At 47.3% G+C, this 13,888-nt stretch overlaps 1 pseudogene; it reads left to right on the top strand.

The window, feature by feature from the left end:
* Window positions 1-6,245: 6,245 nt before the first annotated feature.
* Window positions 6,246-6,759, top strand: LOC117016271 (60S ribosomal protein L23a-like; annotated as a pseudogene).
* The last annotated feature ends 7,129 nt before the right edge of the window (window positions 6,760-13,888 follow it).

The following is a 13,888-nucleotide window of genomic DNA, read 5'->3' as shown; positions in this document are numbered from 1 at the left end:
AGAGCCCCAGGGGCCCACAGGAAAGACGCTATCTGATTAGGAGTATGCTGCGGGCAGATGCTACCTGGAGATAGTTGAGGCTGGTCTATCTGGGAAAGACCACAAAGAGAGGCTCCAGCTACAATAGGCTATTTTTCCAGAAAGTTCCCAGCATTAAAGCTGGCCGCCCAACAAGCATCACGCTTGAACAGGTGAAATTTCGAATCCCCATAGGCCAGTCAGCTACAGTCTCTATTCTAGGGAAGACACACAGACTAGCAGGGGTAGGGGAAATGATTGTGCTGGAAGTAGTGGTCTGTACAGACACAGACTGACTCTTTGTCTCTAAGCAGCCTGCTCTAAGCAGGGAGAGTGTGTGTGTGTGTGTGTGTGTGTGTGTGAGAGAGAGAGAGAGAGAGAGAGCGCACACGACAGTGCGTCTGAATGTGATGTGTGAAACAGTATTTCTGTGTGTGGAACAGTATTATCTTCAGGAAAGGAAGAGGCTGGGTGGGCATGTGGCTGGCACACTCACTGTGTGCACACTGTCTGGGCACACGCTGTCCATGGGACTACCTACGGGCACGTGAAGGGGTCACGGCCTCCAGGAGAGTGTTCATGGCCGCCACTCACTGCAGTGAAGGACGGCAGAACAGTTGGCCCTATCAGTAGGAATGTGCCATTCAGAGAAGAATTTGCTATGGGATCTAGGAGTGTGGGTCTGTTTTATCTTGAAGAAACAGGGAAGGCTGCCTGGAGGTGGCGGGGGCAAGGGGCAGCGGCATTTGATTGACACCATCTTCCTGAGTCTCTAATCCAGGGGTGTCCAAACTACGGCCCGTGGGCCAACTGAGGCTCGTAATCCATCGTTAATTGGCCCGAAGCAAATTCCAAAAACATATTTAGTTTACATAAATAAACCAGGTGAGGTAATACGTACTTCACCTCGAGTGAGTGGCCCGGCTGTTTGTGTATTTTACCGCAGATGGCCCTTGGTGAAAACCGTTGAAAAAAGTTTGGACAGCCCTGCTCTAATCAGATGGGCCTGAACCCGAATTTGTGGAAGCCTCTATTACCAATCAGAGTCATATTGGTTTACTGTTCCCAGAGCAGACTGAGATGAGGACCCTGCCCAGGCCACATAGCGTATCGAGCTTAGGTAGTTAACCAGCCTCTGGAAATAGAAACATGTGCTACCAGCCAGGCCCCGTGTGTAGCTGAGGAACAGGGGTCATCGGGGGAGCCCCTTGGCTGCCTTGCACTCCTGGACTTGGGGTTTTCAAGTACAAAACAGAAGGACAGACACCTGCCCGGAGGTAGCACTGTCCCTGTGGCCTGGGCTAGTGTGGACAGCAGAGCGCGGCTTTGCATCTCTGGCCGGGACACTAGAAAGCCTGAATCCCACTTCCAGTGCCACCCCTCATGACGATATGATTTGATACAAGCCCTTCCAGCGACCTGAACCTCTGTTTCCTCATCTACCAAATGGGGCTATGATTCCCCCCATACCTGAGTCACGCATGTAGAGACTGCCGTCCTGACCCTTAGCAGCTGTGCGACCTCCAGCAAATCACCAAGTCCTCTGAGGTTCGGTTTGCTCATCTGTAAAACAGGGATAATAACAGCAAATGAGATAAAGTAGAGGAAAGCACTTTACATTTTTTGTTTTAAATAACATTTGAGAGAAGTCACCTGTGAGACAGAAAAGCTCAGCCGGTTCTCAGTTCTCGACCCCATCTGCTTCCCCTGGCTGGGCATTTCTCAGAGGAGCTGGGCCTCTAGGTCTTGCCTTCAGGGAGCCAGGAGACCCAGACAGGGGCTCCAGGACCCCAAGGACAGGCGGGCCCGGAAACGGAGTCTGCTGGCCCGAAGGCACTGGCCCGTAGCTCCATTGCTACACAGCAATGATTCAGGAAAAGGCTGACAAGGATATTAGCAGTGTGGATTTTTTTTTTTTTTAATCCTGAGCCCAGAGAAAATGCACGGTCAGGAATAAAGGCACCCAAGAGAGCAGGAGAAAGAGAAATAATCAGAATTAGCCAGCGGGCGGGCAGCAGGAGCAGGGGCAACCCAGCCCCACACAGGGTAGGAAGCCCCTCCAGGACCCCAGGCCGGGGAGGTGTCCAGGGAGTGGGAAGGCCTGGCTAGGCGCATGAGGGGTGCTGGCCGCCCGAGCCAGGACCTGGGCCGCCTGCAGACCGGCGAACAGGCACAGTGGAAGACAAAGGAGCCGTCACCAGGTGAGTCCAGCACCCCCTCGGGCTGCCATGCACCCCTTGGGCTCCTCCAGCCACAACATGGTGGAAAAGGGTCCTGGCAAAGGGCTGGAGTCGCCTGCTCCCCATTGTTCACAGGGTTCTGGATGTGGGCATTGAGGTTGTGGGGGTTCCAAGAGGCTGCTCAGATACTGCAGAAAGGCTGCGGAAGCCTGAGCCGGCAGGAGGCCTTCATGCCCCGTCCCTAAAGGCTGCAATAAGATGACGATGACAGACACCATAGCCCAAGAAAGTCACTGGGGAGCTTTCCCTGGCAGCGGACTGGCTGTACCAAGGTCTTCCAGAAAGGGGTCCCAGCGCCTGCTTTGAGAGCAGAAAGCAATGGATTTTGATGAGCTGGGGCAGAGAAATCCACTTTCATGGGCAATGGAACTCACGTTCTTCCTCATTGAAACCCACTTTTCACAAATCACGTTAGACTATCAGAATGCTTAAGAAAAAAAACCCTGTCCAGAGAGAGAAAGAGAGAGAGAGAGACAGAGAGAGTGTGAGTTGAGGGAGAGCAGAATTAACGCATCAGCCCGATTCTACTTCAGATTCCAAATTAATGGGAGCATAACTTAATGACAAACGTGTGATGTCCGGAAGTCAGATGCTTCTCAGCACTCCCTTATTCTGTCCTTGGGCAAAGTGCTTCCCCTCCCTAAGCTGCTTTTCTATGAATGTGATAGAGAGGAATGGGACTGCATGTCCCCAAGGCACTCTCGCCATGGGGGGCACCCGTCCAGCCTGGCCTTTATTCTGTGAAGGGCCTCAAATTGAAGTTTTTGACAGTGTTTGTGGTAATGACACCCTTCTACGGAATTAACTTGTGTGTGTGTTAAAAGCGTTCATTTGCTGAATGTAACATTTATATCCCTACAATTTTGGTGACACCATTTTGGCCTTTCTCCCCCCACCCCAATATTTTAATATACCAGCAGTCCCAGGAAATGGAAGCACCAGGGCCTCTGTCCCCCTCGATCTCTAAACCCCATTATCAGGGTTCCTATAATGTTGATTCCCTTCTGCCAATTCGAGGTGAATCAGGATCTTATCGTTCAGGTGAAGTATAGAAGGAGAAGAGGGATGTGATTTCCTGGAGCCTTGCCAATTGTCAAAATCTCTCTGTGCAAAGCTCTCAACTACACTTAACTGACGAGGAGAGCCCAGTAGACGTTCCCGAGAACCACCGCAAGCTCACCACAGTCCTGCCTCCCTCAGAGCTGCCTGGGGGGTCAGTACCTGAGCAAACGCCCTCTGGCTTTGGTCCTTCTCTCCGGGGTGCCAGGGCAGTGCACCTCCCCAGCCCACTCTCTGTGGGTCACCTCAAACCCATGTGAACGTCAGACCCAAAAACAGCCCCACAAATTTAATTTATTTCTACCTAAACAAGTTCTTTTATCATAAAGCAATAAATTTGTCTTGGTGCTAGCAATTTGTTGCGGGTGACATAACATTGCAAATTGATTAATCGCTACTGTACGCGGCAAAATGAGAAAAGCAAGGAATTATTATGAATAGCGTCCGTCTTTTACGGGAGGGATTCATTATTCAAAAGTGCTCACTGGTGCTTACACGTGCCCTCCGTGCAGATTACATCCATTTGCAGACTTCCCACATCATGCTTACACAAATCAACAAACGCACATTTATTAAGACATAGAATGAAAGCTATTTAAAAGTGAAAAATGGCCTTTTGCGTTACTTTTCTTCAGGGAAGGCAAATCGAGGTGGGATGGTCCTGGAAAGTGGCCCCATAGCTGTCACGTGAGTGTCTCCGGGTTCTGTGCATGCTGGCTCATGCAGGCACTACCAAATCTGCCTGCTCTGCCTTCGGCAGCCCCAGGATCTGAGATACCCCACCTGTGGTTCTGGAAGCCTCGCTCTGGCTCATGAGACTTCAGCAATCCATTTTCACTGCCTGCTGGGGAAGTGCAACAGATAGGAAGTTCGGTTCTATGAAAACCAGCCTCCTTACTGCACCCGCCTCCCCGGAAGGGCAAGGGAATAAGTATTAGTTGAGCACCTGCTCTGTAGCAGACACTATCCTCAATGCTTTATTTGCATTTAATACAGCAAGTCCCGCTCCTTCCTTGAACTTCATAGGGTGGTTGTAAGACCAACTGAAATAATGCATGCACATAAAGCTCACAGTAAATAAATGCTCCATACAAGGTAGCTATTAGTGCTATTATAATGCCATTTGATCATTGTCAAGGTCAGTATTATTATCACCATTTTACAGATGGGGAAAATGAGACTTAGAAAGGTTGCAAGAGCAGAACCGAGCTTCAGTTTAGGGTCTGGCTCCAAACACTCATGCTGTTTTACACTAAGCTCTCTGCCCTCGACAGTCAAAATAAGGTGTATTTGCTCCCTCTAATCGAATGGAAGAGGCCACACACCGTGCACACTGCAGCCACCCACTCTGGTGTCTGATGGGGCATTTCAGAGGGTCTGGCCATTTCATGACCTTCCCCATCTCTTCCCCTAACTGTTCTCCGCATCAGTAGAGCCCCGTCTGTCCCTATTTCTCATCCCCTCCTTCTCCTTCCACTCATCCCATAATCATCCCTTTCTTCCCCAAGGAAGCTGGTTGCCTCCCCCAGTGAAGGCTAACAGGCAGCTCGCAGCTCCAATATTGATTACCCCTGCTGAACTCATGCTTTCTTTAAAAATAGACCGAGATCTCAACTTTCCTATTCTAATTAGATTTCAAAGCAACTTTTATAAAATGAGAAAGCCTTCATTCTTTCTCTGTTGCTTATAGTGCCATTAGCTACTCCCCAGCCAGGCCAAAGGGCCATCGAATCCCTACCACCACCCATCAGAGAACAGTGACTCATGCTCTTCCACAAACCTGCACCCAATCAGAAACCTGTCTCCAGGTGCCCAGAAGCCGGGGATGGTTGGATTATAAGTCTAGGCATGTGACTAGAGCTCAGAGCTAGCCCCTGTGAGCAAGCACATCTCACAATAATAAAGTCTTTCTCAAACCCCTTGCACTGAGATTACCCCAGAGGCTTGTGAAATATTCAAATTTTGGGCCTCGCCCAGACCTGCCACAGAATCATCTGGAGGTATGGCCTAGCAATCTGAATGGATGATAAAAATCCCTGTATGATTTTTATTTTTTTGCATGCTAAAATTTGTGAACTATGGTCCCGAACACTTCCCAAACTCTGTGTCCAGTTTTCTATGCCACCACATTGAATCATTGATTGCTGCAAATTCTGGTTGACCCACGGGCCTCCCTTAAATTATGAAGGAGAGACATAACCTAATAAGGTGTTCACTACCTGGAGGCCCAGGTGGCTCTCTTCCCATCAACCTCCCCCACCCAAGGTCCCACAGGGCATCCCTGATTCTCCCAGCAGGACCAGTGTGCTCAGGCTGAACTGTGTCATGGGTCATTTGCTAGATACTCCATAAGGCTGCTGCATCTGGGGGCAAGGAGAGACCAGACTTCCAGATAGGATATCTGTGAAATGGCATCTCTATGCCATCCTAGGCTCTGTTTACAGTGGTCAGAGCCCCGAAGTTATCTAGTCCCTTGGTCCCTGGCTGCTGTGATCACAGACTGTCATTATTTCATGTACCCTAGAGTACAGTTCTCAAACTTTAGTATACATTACATTCACCGTGAGGGTTTGCTAAGACAGACTGCTCAGCCTTCTGACTCAGCAGGTTTGGGGTAGGGCCCGAGAGTTTGCATTTCTAACAAGTTCCCAGGTAATACTGCTGATCCAGGGGCCAGATTTTGAGACTCTAGACTCTAAGTCCCATGTTATCTCCCCAGTGTCTAGTACATAGTAGGTGCACCATTTCTGTTTGCAGGATGAAAGAAATGAATAAATAAACGAATGAGCAAGCGTATTGTTGAGTAAACTATACGAACTGCCTTCTCAAGCCCTCTAACTGGGGCTCCTCACTCTACTACACTTTGTCTGTGATTACCCCGTATCTGCTAGACAGCTATAAGAGAGCCCAGCAAGACATTTCACCAAGATGGTGCCAAACGCGAAGGACGCCCCTGCCCCTCCCAAAGCCGAAGCCAAAGCAAAGGCTTTGGAGGCAAAGAAAGCCGCGCCGAAAGGCGTCCACAGCCACAAGCAAAAGAAGATCCGCACGGCACCCACCTTCTGAAGGCCCAGGACACTGTGGCTCCAAAGGCAGCCCAAATATCCTGGGAAGAGCGCCCCCAGGAGGAAGAAGCTTGACCACTGTGCCACCATCAAGGTCCCCTAACTGCCGAGTCAGCATGAGGAAGCTAGACGACAACAATACACATGTGTTCATTGTGGGTGTCAAGGCCACCAAGCACCAGATCACACAGGCTGGGAAGAGGCTCCGTGACACTGACGGGGCCAAGGTCAGCACCCCGATCAGGCCTGATGGAGAGAAGAGGGCACAGGTTCCACTGGCTCCTGACTATGGTGCTTCGGATATTGCCAGCAAAACTGGGACCATCCACTCGAAGTCCAGCTGGCTAATCCTAAACATAAAAGTGTTTCATTGTTAAAAAAAAAAAAAAAAAAAGAGTGCCCAGCAAGAGAACACAGCATGGGACCAGCATGAGGGCTCCCAACTGCAAAACAGGGTCAGTGGCTTCCCACACCCACAGAAACAGACCTGGCTCACCTACTGTGTTTCCCGAAAATAAGACCTAGCCGGACCATCAGCTCTAATGCGTGTTTTGGAGCAAAAATTAATAGAAGACCTGATCTTATAGTAAAATAAGACCGGGTCTTATTTTAATATAAGACTGGGTATAATATAATATAATACCGGGTCTTATATTAATTTTTGCTCCAAAAGACGCATTAGAGCTGATGGTCCCGCTAGGTCTTATTTTCGGGGAGACACGCAGTAGGTCAGGAAGCTATGCAGGGAGTGGGTAGCCCATTCTTGATGATGATGCTGAGTCTTCCCCCCTCAAAACAATTGGCCCATCACTTCCTTGCTGGGTGGCCTCAGGCTTGGCCCTCAGGCTCCCAGAGTCCCAGTGTCCTCATTTGTGAAGTCAGGCACTGGTAATTATCTCAGGGTATCGGAGGATTTAATGGGTCTGTGCGTGGAAAACGCCTGATAGCGTCCGACAGGTTTGGGGGGCTTGGTCGATATCTGTTCCCTCGTTCATTCCCCACAATCCCTAACCCCTGTGAAACGAGTCCCAGAGACATTTCGGGGAGTAATGAATTCCCTCATTTCAGCTAAACCACCCGTGATCCTGCTTTTGTGGAGATGTACGATGGAACATGATAAATTATTGCTTTAAGCAGAAGCTTCATTCAAATATCCATTTCCCTGTCAGGTGAATTTTGTTTCGATGTATTTTCTAGCGGGATTTGACTGGGAGCATAGGTAATACATAAACAGAAGCACATTCTCTGAGTGATAGGGAGCTGACGGCGTGGGGGAGGGAAGACCTGGGGACTGGGATGGCCCAGAACCCCCATTTCCCAGTCAGGCGGGTGATGTAGCTCTGAGGGCAAATTCTAGACAGCTCATGTCCATCCACAGAGCATGGCAGCGCAAGTCACATGACACCAGTCACATGACTGAGTTCCTCCAGCCAGGAGAATGTCTCCTGGGAACACCCAAGAAAAGAGCTTTGTATCCAGCCTCCACTTCTGCCTGGAGCCAAGGCCTCCAACACATTATCTCACTTCCCCCTGTTTCCCGAAGACTTCAAGGGTGTATTTCCTAAGAACAAGGACATTCTCTGACATAACCACAGCACAACGGCCAAGATCAGGAAATTAATAGATGCAATACTATTATCTAGTTTCTGGTCCATATTCAAATTTTGCCAGTTCTCCCATTAATGCCCTTGACAGTCATTTATTTTCTTTATTTCAGAGTCCGGTTCAGGATCACACACATCTCGTATTTACTTGTCATGTCTCTCCAAACTCCTTCAATTTAGGATCGCCTCTCTTTGTCTCTCACGACCTTGAAATTTTTTGAAGCGGTCAGGCCAGTTATTTTGTAGAAGGGCTCTCAGTCTGTTGCCTCATGGTTAGATTCAGGTTGTGAATTTGGGGCTGAAATAACACAGAAGTGATGTGTCCTTCTCCTTGTGTCGTATGGTCAACGTGGTGACCGAGGGTTTCTCCACTGTACAGATATTATTTTCCCTTTGTTATCTGTAAGTCATGTGTGGAGAGATACTTTGAGATATGTAAATACCCCTGCACTCACGTGGCTTACTCTCTATCAACGATTCTTGCCTAAATCAGTTATTACTGGGATGATGGGTAAATGGTGTTTTTCTAAATCCATCATGTCTTGTACATTTCCCAGGTAGCATTCTACTGTAAGAACACCATGAAAAGAGCTTTCCCTTCTCCCCATCTGTTTATGTATTCATTTATTTTTTTCCGACCTTGTGGACTCAGAGATTCTTCTTCTATTCAACGTGTTCTAATCCATTGCTGCTGTTACTTGATGCTCAAACAGCATGATCTCATTTCATCCTTATGAGAATTGGGTGATGTCATCAGAGATGTCCAGATTTTCACCTGTGGCCCTGCGGCTACATCTACAGGACTCTGCTTCCTGACTCTTAGCCCCAGGCTCTGTCCCTGGACACAATGCTGTCCCTGCAGCCCCCTGTTGGTTCAATGGCCCTGCTTGGGAGACAGGAGTCCACATACAGTTTCTCCAAGCCCTGATTTTCCCACCTCCCTTCCAAGCCCCATGTGAATGGGCCTCCCTTCCAGGGTAGAAGGAAGACTAACTTCCTCCTTCTGAGGCAGCTCAGTCGGGAGGCAAGGAGGCTTGTTACCTAATCTGTGAAATGGGTCAATTTACTGGAATGTCTGTGGACATGATACCCCAGGAACTCTTGGTGCAGACCACTTTTTAAATCGCTGAGTGTGACTACATGAGCTTGGCCACTACTGAGTTCATCATTCAGCAAATGTTTGCTGCACACCTATTATGTGCCAGATGCTGGGGTAACCTGGACTTACGGCAATGAGCAAGTTAGACAACGTTCTTATTCCACAGAGCCCATATTCCAGTGCAGTAGTTCAAATCATCTCACAAATAAATATGCAATGATACTTACAAGGGATGAGGCTTACAGGGAAGGGACCATTATTTTGTGAACGTCTCTAACAGGAGACTTTGACCTTGTTTTGGGTGTCAGAAAGAACTAGACAACTTAAAAATCAATGGTTTACAACACACTTTATCTGAAACCATTTCTCAAAGCAGAGGGGAGGAAGGGGAGGCTCAGTTTGGTAAGTAACTTCCCCAGGTTTGTACAGCGGTGGAATCCAGACTCCAATTCAGGTCCACTGACTCCTTGGCCCATGTTGGTGCAGCTGTTCTGCCAAAGTGGTTCCCTAAGGGTGTCTGGGGATTCTGAGCAAAGGGTCTATGTCCCTCTGTTCAACCTGGCACACTTTGTCTACACTGTAGGGCCTTGATAAAGTGACATCAAGGAGGAAATGGCTTTCTGATAGCCCCAAACATTCTCTAAATCAGTGTGTTTCTTTTTAAAAGACTAAAGCAAGAAAAATGACCAAGACCTGAGTATTGAAATAAAGGAGTAGATTCATTCGACATCTGATTCGACATCTGAGATCTGTAATTGTGCACCAGGCCGTGAGCGAAGCATAGCGCAGGCTAAGAGTCACCCCGATGGGTCCAAGGCCAGAGCCCATGCTCTGTACCCCAGCACTGAGCTACCTCCCTGGGATGTCCATCTGTCTGTCTGAGAAGGTGCAGGCAAGACCTCAACCCTCGGGGCAGCCGGGCAAATTCCAGGAGGGAGGAAGGATGCCTGCACCTGCCCTCACTGCTCAAGGCATCAGAGAGAGTCAAGGTGGGGGCAACTCGAGCTTATGCCCGCACCTGCTACACACCCGCATGACACCCCTCGCCTCCAGGTCTCCTCTGGCTGGCCTTGGCCAGTCCTGGCTTGATACCTGATCCCCGTGGAAGCTGACACCTCAGCATGAGAGAGATCAGGACAGACACAGCTGCCGCCATGGAGCCTCAGCCAACTTCAGAGAGAGACTCTGAGGACACTGGCCTGCAAGCTGTCCCCCAGCTCTCTCTTCTAGCTCTACACCTGGAGAGATGTGTGTATATAAATTCTTGTAAGGGCAGGAAAAGAAAAAAACTTCAACCTAACTGATTTGGCTAAGTTTACACAACTGGGAAACTGGGCTCGAGATCCAGGCCATCTATCTTCAGAGCTGATACATGTAACTTCTTCCTCAATAAACCTTCTCCCTATACAATCAGGCATAAGGTACACACGGCCAGCGCCTGGCATGTACAGGCTCCCCATAAGTGTTTATTTAATGCCCAGTGCAAATGTGTGGGTGTTTGAGCCTGGATGTGAGTGAAAGTATCTGTGCATGTTAGTGTCACGCAGAATTGCACATAATGCAGATGTGCGGAGTCCTAATGTTATTGTAGAAGATTCAGTAAGACCAGGAATGAGCACGCATGTTTACTTCCTGTATCTCAGCCCTTCCTTCATCACATGCTTTTTTTTCTGGGGACAGGAGAAAGCATAAACACTGTTCCAATCAGTTTAGGACAGGGAAGTGACAGCCAAAAATCCACCCCGGGCATGGCCTGGTTGGGTCCGTTCTCCTAGTACACGTACCTTGATGACACTGAAAGCCCACAGGCTTTGGAGCCACAAAGACCTGCTTTATCTCCTGACCCCACCACTTCCTTGGGTTTAAGTGACACTGGGCAAGTCACTTTGCTCTGTGAGCTGCTGATTCCTCACCTGGAAATGGCGATACTAATACCTCACGGCATTGGTATGAAGTTTCAGTGTAAGGAAAGTTTCCTAGCACAGTGTCTGAAGCATAGTGGGCGCTCAGCTTATGTGAGGTCACTTCCTTCTCATTGCAGACAGCACCACAGCAGTGTTCATAGAATCCTTCTCAGGGGAGAGAAGGATGATGGTTCTCCACCTCTGCTGAACACTGGAGTCCCTAGGGAGCTTGAAAACTCCCTGAAGCCCAGGCTCCACCCCCAGAAGTTCTCATTCAATTGGCCTGGCAGGTGGCCTGGGAATCAGGGCTTTTAAAAGTTGCCTGGGTGATCCTAATGTGCAAGGTTGAGAACCTCTCTCTCAACCCTAGGTCCTCAAATGCCATTCATTTCAGTTCCTCAGGGGGCCAAACCTTGGGCAGCCTGCTTTGCAGCCACTCTGCCTCGTGTTTGCTTTGTCAGCTGAAGTCAAAGGCAGAGACCGGGAGGAAGTAGCTCATCCCATCTGAGGCTAAAACCGTCTCCCTTGAATCAGGGCCTTGATTTCCAAATCAAAACTCAAGATTCTTAGCCTGACCAAAAAAACTATTTTTTTTTATTTGTGACTGTATTGATAGGAAGGTGTTTTAAGATATCCACATGATGTCTTAGATGTATATTTAGCAAACTGAATTGCTAACAAAAAAAATAAAGTTAGACGACATAATATTTAGTATCTGCTATGGTCCAGACACTTTACTGCCCATGTTTTCTCAATAATCATTGCTCACAAACAACCTCTGAGCGTGCTGTGCCAGTAGGAATAGTTATGTAGAATGTGGGGATACTCCCACCTCCCAAGTTTAAACTCCTGGCCCTTTATACCTAGGCCTCTCCACAGACTTCTGAGTCATTTTGGAATTTGCATGTAAAATAAAAGCTTCCTACATAATTGAAATTATGGCCAATTGACCGTGAAATGGAAGTGGCCATGACCAATGAGGTGTTGGGTTGGGGGAGGCTGTTGTTCAGAAAAGGGGCTTCCAGAGCCCCAGGGCTGGTTCTCTGGCTCTGGGAGAGAAATCCTCCTGGAATCCGTATGGTTCCCAGCCAATCCATCAGCATTAACCTTGGCCCCTCTCTCTGGTAAGAAGCAGTTTGGTGCATCTCCAAAGCAAGACATTCAGTTATGATCTTTTCTCTCTTGGTTAAAATTCCTCCTACAGGAAGGCAGTTAGCAGGATGGCCCATATAGAAATAGCTCCTCTCTCAGGCCATGTCTTAACAAGCCAAGTAGGTTCTGAGCCAGACTGGGGTGTGGGAGGCCCCGAGGGAAAGAGTAGGAGATGATTCTGCAAAGGTACACACTGCCCAACTACAGATACAAAGTTTGAACTTTTGGGAGTCAGTGGGGAGCCATCAAAGGTACTGGAAGAGAAGTCATAGATAACCCATGTTTTACAAAGATTGCTCTGCAAAGAGGACTTGAGGGGGAACAGATGGAGGCATGGGGTCCAACAAGTCAGCTTCAGCAGCAGCTCAGCAAAGACATCATGGGGACAGTGGCCATGGGGTGAAGGGGAGAGGATACTGGGAGACTTAAGACATGATTACCTGGAACACAAAACGGCAAAAGAACAAGAGCTACGTACTACTATTAACAGCACTGTGAGAAACCACTGTTATTCCTGTCTTCTGAAAAGAGAAACTTTTCAGAGGCGCAAAGAGGTTATGTATCTTGCTAATAGAGGTAGAGCCAGGAATTAAATGCAGGTCCATCTGCATTCCAGAAAAGTTATTGAATATATAAGTAAAATATTAAGACAAGAAAGGGTACAATACTATACTCTGGTCAGACCATACTTAGGGTACTGCACTCAATTCTAGACCCACACTTTAAAGAGAGAGTTTGTTTGGCTAATGGACTATATGGAGAAGAATGCAAGTGGTCAAGGGACTGAAAACTATGTTATATAAGATGAATGTTTAGGGGTGTACAGGCTGAAGAAGAGCAAATCTGGATACCATGTGATATTGTATTCAAATATCCTGGTTGTCCTGAAGCCCAGAGAGCGACCAAGAATAAATGTGCATGGATCAGCAAGGGCCAGAGTGGGCATGTTACAGGCTTAGGTCTTTATCTCGAAGACAACAGGAAGCCATTGACAGTGTTAATCAATTAATAACATGTTTTCAATTTTAAAGGATCACTCTGGAAGTGGGTCCAAGAACACTCTCTTAAATAAAATCGTATGTTTCCTTCATAGGTATTCCAATACATACTATGGTGAGTTTATTACTCAAGATTTTCTATTATTGTTGTGACCGGAATGAAATATTTTCATGCATTATATTTTCTAACTGGTTGTTGTTGGAATTTTGGATCTTTTTTTTTTTTGTACATTTATTCCATATCCAGCCACCTTAATGAATACTTTTTTTTTTATTACTCCCAATAAATATTCTAGTTAATTCTCTTAAGTTTTCCTAAGTTTTCTTCTGCAAGTAATGACAATTCTCTTTCAATAGTTACCATTCATATTTAAAAATTACATTGTCTCATTGCATTTACTAGGACTTCTAAAACAATATTTTATATGACAATTTTTTCTTTAGTAGTTTTTTTCCCTCCTTCTTCCTTATCTTATTGCATTTACTAGAACTTCTAGAACAGTAATTCTCAACTGGAGATAATTTTGCCCCTTAGGCATATTTGGCAATGTCTGGAGACATTTATGATTGTCACAATTAGGGACATGTTTCTGGCTGTTACTGGTAGACATGCATTCTTATCTTAGTCTTGATTTCAATAAAAATGCCTTTTGTTTTTCACCATTATATATGGATTGACTTCATATGAGTTTAAGGCCAAAATTCTGTTGAATAAGGAGTCTTTAAACTGATGTTAACTAAGATATTTT

Source organism: Rhinolophus ferrumequinum, chromosome 23 (assembly GCF_004115265.2).
Source record: "Rhinolophus ferrumequinum isolate MPI-CBG mRhiFer1 chromosome 23, mRhiFer1_v1.p, whole genome shotgun sequence".
NCBI classification, from domain to species: Eukaryota; Metazoa; Chordata; class Mammalia; order Chiroptera; family Rhinolophidae; genus Rhinolophus; species Rhinolophus ferrumequinum.
Note: the sequence above shows the minus strand (reverse complement) of the source record. Positions and strands in the feature narration are given on the sequence as shown.